This window comes from Crinia signifera, chromosome 9, assembly GCF_055691185.1.
Source record: "Crinia signifera chromosome 9, ASM5569118v1, whole genome shotgun sequence".
Taxonomy (NCBI): Eukaryota; Metazoa; Chordata; class Amphibia; order Anura; family Myobatrachidae; genus Crinia; species Crinia signifera.
The window spans coordinates 66593532-66601303 of NC_139225.1; the positions used below are offsets into that span (position 1 = coordinate 66593532).

A 7772-nucleotide genomic window follows, 5' to 3' on the forward strand; every position below is an offset into this window, starting at 1 on the left:
ATCAAGTGTAAGAAAAGGATTACAGTATATTACAGAGACAAAATTTTGGCGTCCACGAACAGGATTACGAAAGAAAAATGACAAGTCCCCAAAGCCCTGCATCGACATCAGGAAGGAGGTTCTTACCAGCAATAGACCCCTCACCCAATAAAAGAGTCAGCCCCATAATGGAAGCGTCACCCATTACAATGCCCTATTATTTTGGTGCCCCGTGGATACCAACGTATTCGGGAGATACTCGTACCCCGGGAACCACTACGTTTAAAGACTTCAAAGACCAGATGCTGTCTATGTTCAAAGTATACAAACTCGGAGACACGCAGCAAGTAGAGATACTGATGGGACAGTTGAAGGGTTCTGCTCGTAGGGAGGTCAAGTCATGGGCGGAAAAAGAAAGGCAAACAGCAGAAAACATATTTAAAAAACTTGCCAGCATCTTCGATCGGAGAACGGTGGCCGAGATCAAAAGTCGCCTATATGCAAGGAAGCAACGCCCTAACGAAACCCTCAGAGACTTTGCATTAGGGTTACAAGAGGCGTTAAAGACCATTCAAACACTGGAGCCACAGGGGGAACCACATGGAGATGAGACCCTAATTAACCTATTCATCGAAGGAGCTTCTGGAGAAGCGACGCGCGCCCAACTAAGAATGTGGAGGCGACAAAATCCAACGTATTCTTTTCCCGAATTCAAAGAGACGATACTACAAATTCTGGGCTTAGACGCAAGCATCGACCCCGAGAGTGAGGAGATCTTTGAGGTAACAGAAGAGACGGGAATAGCGGAGGCCAGCCGAAACTGGAAAGGCCCAGCCACTCAGCAAGCACAAGCGGAAAGAGACCCTCTCCTCCTAGAATTAAGTAAGAACATGATGGAGTTGGGGCGAGAACTAAAAGAGATCCGTCAAGAACAGACCGAGGCCAGACGCAGAGGGTGGCGGCAGAACGCGGGTGGAAGAACTCGCCCCCGCTGGGATGTACCCCGCGAGTATGGCCGAAGAGCCACCGACCAATTCGACGATCAAGGTCGACCGATCTGTCGGCGATGCCGGCAGAGTGGGCATATTGAACGGAACTGCCCGCAAGAAGTTTTAAACGACCAGACCCCGGGGAGGCGGACCGACCCTCGGGAGGAGACGCACATGTAGGTCCGGTACCAAAAGAGTGGAGGGCACACTATGTTGGCGAGTGCCCCCACTTGAACATTAAGATCAACAATACCATCTTGCCAGCCCTCGTCGACACTGGGTCGCAAGTGACGACGATTCAAGTTGAAGAGTTTGCCAAATACTGGAATCAGGAAGAACTCCAAGAAGTACCCACTAATTGGCTACAGCTGATAGCCAGCAATGGCCAACAGATCCATATTAAAGGGTACTGGGAGGCGGATCTGTGCCTTGGAGCGACCAAACTGGAGAAACAAGGGTTCTTGGTCACCACTGTGCAAAATCAACACATGCCGCCTGTTATATTGGGCATGAATACACTAAGGAACTGTCCAGAAGAATTGGTGGACCTCCTGAAGAAAGAAATGCGCCTCGCAAACCCGAAAGAGAGGAAAGCCTTACAACGAGCTGTTCGAGTGCTGGTAGGACAGCAGAAGTTTGTAAACAGTGAAGGTGAAGCGGGCAAGGCAAGAATTGTTGATCGACGCCCCGTGGTTCTCAGACCAAACTCCGAACACATCGTATGGTGTAAGGCGAAGATTGGACCTGGCGGTCAGGACTACGAAGCTGTCCTAGAATCCTGTGACCTCGAGGGGCGGAACCCTTTTGCTGTGGCCAGAACGTTAGCCAAGGTCGACCGGGGAAGGGTCCCTATTCGAGTGCTAAACCCTCATAACTACCCCATTAGACTCTTCCGGAACTGCCCAATAGCCAGCATTGTCCCAATCAACTTCCAAGATGTAGTGGAAGGGAAGAATCCAGGAGACTCCCAGGAGCATATCGCTGGACAGATAGTATCACCTGACGGCGGGCCCACGTGGTGGTCTGATATTCAGATTGGGGATACCAATACCCCGACGGAAAAAAAAGAGGAAGTCCTCCGCATTGTACAGAAGAATGCTGCCACCTTTAGTCAATCTCCTGCTGACTTCGGGACAGCGGAGGGTATCCATCATCGCATCCCGACAGGTACTCACCCGCCCATCAAAGAACGACATCGCCCTTTGCCCCCAACGCTATACCAACCTGTAAGGAAGATGCTAGCCGAGATGGAAGAGACCGGTGTAATCCACGAAAGTTGTAGTCCTTGGGCAGCCCCAATTGTCCTGGTAAAAAAAAAAGATGGAAGCCTTCGGTTCTGTATCGATTACAGGAAATTAAATGCCATTACCCATAAAGATGCTTACCCCTTGCCCCGGATAGAGGAGTCGTTAACTGCCCTCAAGACCGCCAAATACTTCTCAACTCTTGATTTAACCAGTGGGTATTGGCAGATTCCGATGGCCCCTGAGGATAAAGAAAAAACAGCGTTTACAACCCCAATGGGCCTCTTTGAGTTCAACCGCATGCCTTTCGGCTTGTGCAATGCCCCTGCCACCTTTCAAAGGGTAATGGAGCACTGCCTCGGTCATTGCAACTTTGAACTAGTCTTGCTATACCTCGACGACATTATAATCTTTTCCAAAAGTTTTGAACAGCACCTGAAACATCTGGATTATGTGTTCGGCCGTCTGGCTCAGAGTGGACTGAAGCTCAAACCCTCAAAATGTCACTTGTTAAAGCCAAAAGTTCGCTATCTGGGACATGTAGTTAGCGAAGAAGGAGTGCAACCAGACCCTGATAAAATCGGGGTAGTGCAAGATTGGCCCATCCCCACTACAGTGAAAGAAGTCCGCAGTTTTCTAGGCTTCGCAGGGTACTATAGGCGATTCATAGAACACTTTGCTAAAATTGCCGCCCCGCTTCATGAACTGTTGCGAGGCAAAACGGGCCGAGAGAGAAGAAGTACATCCCCAGTAGTATGGGCTGAAGAACACCAAAACTCGTTCCAACAACTAAAGTCATCCCTGATAAAGGCGCCACTACTAGCCTATCCGGATTATTCCAAACCCTTCCGTGTCTATACGGATGCGAGCCATCAGGGACTTGGGGCCGTATTAGCCCAAGTGCAGGAAGGGAAGGAACGGGTTATAGCCTACGCCAGTAGAGGTCTGCGTAAAACCGAAAGAAACGCCGAGAATTATAGCACTTTCAAATTGGAGCTTCTGGCCCTTGTATGGGCTATCTCGGAAAAATTCAAAAATTACCTGTCAGCCACCTCGTTTGTCATAGTAACAGATAATAATCCATTAGCCCACTTACACACTGCTCATCTGGGGGCATTAGAGCAACGATGGCTGTCCAGATTGGCCAACTTCCGGTACACCGTTGAATACAGAAGTGGCAAGTTGAATGGTAACGCTGACGCACTGTCTCGACTCCCAACTCAAGATGTTACAGAGCTGGAAAGAGATCCGGAAGAAGAGGTAGAAATCCCATACTCGTATCCCTCTAAAAGCGATTCCTTACTTGTAACCTCAGGGCCAGTAACTGCCAATGAAGGCCTGAACTCCGGTGACCTGGGTGTGGAGTCCGTAAACTTTGATTGCGAAGCCATACAGAAGGAGAGCTCAGTACTACAAGAGTTAATCAGCATAATGAAAAATAAAATCAGATTGACCAAACCTCAAAGGGATAGGGCCGACCCAGAACTAATCAAGTTAATAAGGCAACAGGACCGCTTCCGAATGCATCATGGCTTGTTAGTACGGGTCAGCCTTGACCCCGGTACCCACCGGTCCATTATACAGAAAGTCATCCCACGGCAGGAGTCTCGACTCCTACTGAAGGCCTACCACGACCAATCTGGGCATTTCGGCTCCCAGAAGACAGAGGCGGTCCTACGGAAGAGATACTATTGGATCAACATGCGAGCCGATGTCGAACAATGGTGCCGGAATTGTGTGGCCTGCAATCTAAAGAAACATCCCAAGCAAGATCAGAAGGACCCCCTCTGCCCAATCAAGAGTCACCAACCGCTGGAATTAGTTGTCCTGGACCATGTGAAACTGGAAATGGCGTCCAACGGGGTACAATATGCATTAACCATAGTAGACCATTACAGCAAGTTTCTCATAGCCGTTCCAGTTAAGGATATGACTGCAAAGACCACAGCAGAGGTCATATTGAGATGCTTAGTTAGGCCTTATGGATACCCCGAACAGATTTTGACGGATCAGGGACCCGCTTTCGAAGCACAAGTATTTCATGAACTTTGCCGGCTGTATGCCTGCAAGAAATTACGAACCACGGCCTACCATCCGCAGTGCAATGGATTGTGCGAACGAGCGAATCAGACAATAATTAGCATGTTGAGGAGCCTCTCCGCAGACCAACGCTCCCATTGGCCTGCCGCCTTGGCTGAGCTAGTATACTTATATAACAATACAGAGCACTGTTCTACAGGCTTCACCCCGTTTTATTTGATGTTTGGACGGCACGGAAAATTGCCCAAGGATATTGAATTGAATTCCGGAGTGACTGAAACCCAAAACTTTCGTACTGGGTGGGTGGATGAACACCAACGACGAATAGGGGTTGCCCGGAAAATTCTACAAAAGCGAATGGAAACAGTGCATCTTCGGCAGGAACGGAACTACAATTTCAACGCCAAAGCGGTCCCTTTAAAGGTCGGTGATAGAGTCTGGAGGAGAAAGATGCGCCGAGCCAGTAAACTCGACGTTCTGTGGGAAGAGAAACCTTACCTCATCGTAAAGACGCCAGATAACGACTTGCAGGCCTATCAAATTCAAAGAGAGGAAGACGGCCCCATCATTACAGTGCCGAGGGATCAGTTGAAATTATGCCCGGCTGAAGTCCCTGTTTTCATCTCTAAACAGCCGCCAGATGTGGGCACACCAAAATCTGTTGAGAATGTACCTTTTCGTAGTCCAATGGATTTGCTATTGTTCATGTGCGGGCCAAATTTATCAAATACCACCAAGAGAATGATCGACCAGCCGCAAGAGGAACAGACGGTGGAGAGTAGACTAGACGCCCCCATTATGGTGGGTCAAACTGAAGACACTGGTGCTACTGTAGTACTTAGAAAGTCAGAGCGTAGTACCCGGGGTATACCACCTCTGAGGTATCGGGTTTAGAGTATATGCTCGATAGTAATGTTATAGACAAGAACCGGGGTATGACCCTTACTAAAAATGTATATATGTATATAGAAGTATGTGAAAAGACTTTGGAGGAGTATGGATTGACTGTGCAGATGCCCGAGGACTGGCATCATTCTGCCGGGGAGGCATGTAACACCCTCACCAAGTGTAAAAATGTCACCAAACACAGAGATGTTTCAGGGGACATGTCTTAAAAGAACTAGGAGGACACGCTAGCGTCCATCTGAACAATAAAGTTTTCTCCCTCGTGGACAAGAACGGGCAGGGTGCCCGCGGGGAGAAGGGGAGACTACAGCCGTTAAGGGGGTTGAAGCCGGTAGAGAGAGAGAGAGGAGGGAAGAGCGAGGCAGCCGGAGGCTAGTGGGGAACTGCGCAGCAGAACGAAGTGCCGTACAGCAGCGGAAAAACTCACCCGGCAGCTCCGACGGGTCCGGTAACTCTGTCCGGGCAGCAGAGAAGGACGGCGGCTTCCACCTCTCGCCCTGAGCGGACGGGCTGACACCCGCTCGACGGGTAGTACCGCACCATTACTGGGAGGCGCCAGAGACGGCCTGTCACCAAGGGGGCGGCACCCGAGACGCAGGAGACGGCCTGGCACAGCAGAGAACGACAGCCGGAGGCGGAGCAAAGACAGCCAGGGGGTGGTGAGTACCAAACCCAACCCTGGAAAGGCCGGCCAATACCTCATAGGGGCAGGATTTCACCCAGCAGCCAGTCTCACATCAGATCAGAGCCAGACTGTGAATCCCTGCGGGAATAGTGACAGGCAGGGAAAAGTAACTCAGTGCAGAGCTGAGTCTGTCCAGCTAAATAGCCCGAGCCCCTAAGCTCCGTATAATAGTGACATGCAGCAACCCAGACACACTGTTACTTGCACATAACCCACCTATCTAAGCAGCCTGCTTCATACCCTCCACCTAACAGTGACCAAGCCATAGCCTGAGGATAACCTGATGTGTGGGGAGACGAATACAGACTAGGATATATAGTGCAGATCACCGTTCAGGAAGTGGTTAAACCCGGCCGTTAGGGCCAGGGGACACCCGTAAAAGATACTGACGGTATAAGTGCAACATAGTCCCGGATATTCACTGTTGCTAGGGGAAACGGCTAAACCCGGTGGCTGAAACCAGGGGACGCCAGAAGAGCGATACTTATCTAGTGAGAACCGACCCCAGAGAGGAAATTATTTACAATAGGAATCCAAACTCGATATTCCTATCCAGAGGTTCTTATCCGCTCGACGGATTAGCTGGAAACTGTCATCACAGTCGTCCAGGAAAACAATTGCGACAGGAGAAAGGACTAACTACGCTACAGAAATCGTCACTTTCTAGAGTACATAGTAACGGTCAGATAGATAAGTGGTCCGCGGACTCTGGGTAACGGATCACAATAGCTACGGATAGAAGCAGAGGGAGCGAGAGAGGAAACACTGTAGCTAATTGGACCGTCAGTATATTCCAGTAAAGGAAGTTGTAAAAACTATAAATAAACTGAAATAAAAGACACTAAGCTCCTATTTAATAGACTTAAGGGAAAAGTCACATAGAACGTTGAAAAAGGTATAGCTACAAAATAGAAACTGTTTCATCTTTCGGATGACTTGTATAAGTTTTGTTATAACTCTAAACCTGTTACAGCAAACAGGGTAGAGGTGTTGAAAGTGTCAAACAGAATTAATGTGTTTACAGTAATCTAATTAATCTTTTAGAAGCGTGTCAGTACGATAGATAACCCAGTAAGGACAGTTTAATATGTTATACAGTAAATGGTAGAGTGTTGTGTTATAGCCTGTCAAGATTGAAAAGTGATTGCTGTTTCCATACTACCTTGCTTTGCCTATGACCATAATAAATCTTAAATTAAAAACACCACCGTCTGTACTTACCTGCAACGAAGAGAAGCATCACAACGGAGAAATCCGGAACCTAAAAAGAAAAGGTAATCAAGTGTAAGAAAAGGATTACAGTATATTACAAGAGTAGTGATTATCAACTACTCAGAAGTCCATAGAGCATGTTCAGATCCATCCAAGTCTGTGTATAGACAAATAATAATAATAATAAGTCTGCGATTGTAGGTTTTATGGTTTTTTTTTCCCCAAAAAATCTAGATCCAAAACACAAAACCCAAAACAGGGAATGGTGGTGTTTCAAAACAGATCCAGATCCAAAACATGGCCAGAGTACCAGACCCAAAACACAAAAAGTGTCAGGTGCACATCTCTAGTTAATACGATCATTTCTTGAGCTGAAACTACCATTTAATTAAGGTCCCGCACAAAGAGACCTTAAAAGCATCCCATAATACTGAAAAGTAAGCTGTTTTCACATTCATAACAAAGTATCCTTCGACTAAGCCCACTCACACCTTAGTTAACCAGAATAAAGTATATAAAAATGTTCCAAAATAAATTACATTCATGTATGGTAACATCAACAAATGGTAACTATACATGCTGAAGAACAGAAGGACAAATATATCATACTGTACAGTATAAAGCAAAAAAAGATTAGTACAAAACAGAGCAAGGTGAGAAATACACAATTACTGCTCCAACTGCTGATGGCCAAGAGACAAGTGATCCAACTGACCC

The 7772-nt window shown here is 47.6% G+C and overlaps 1 long non-coding RNA gene across 1 annotated transcript; it reads right to left on the minus strand.

The window, feature by feature from the left end:
- Positions 1-2193: 2193 nt before the first annotated feature.
- On the minus strand, positions 2194-7109 carry LOC146036600 (uncharacterized). The gene is made up of 3 exons (XR_014460877.1): positions 7065-7109; positions 2354-2453; positions 2194-2272 (listed from the first exon to the last, which is right to left on the minus strand). It is a non-coding gene; the product is annotated as an uncharacterized LOC146036600 (long non-coding RNA).
- Between the last annotated feature and the right edge of the window lie 663 nt (positions 7110-7772).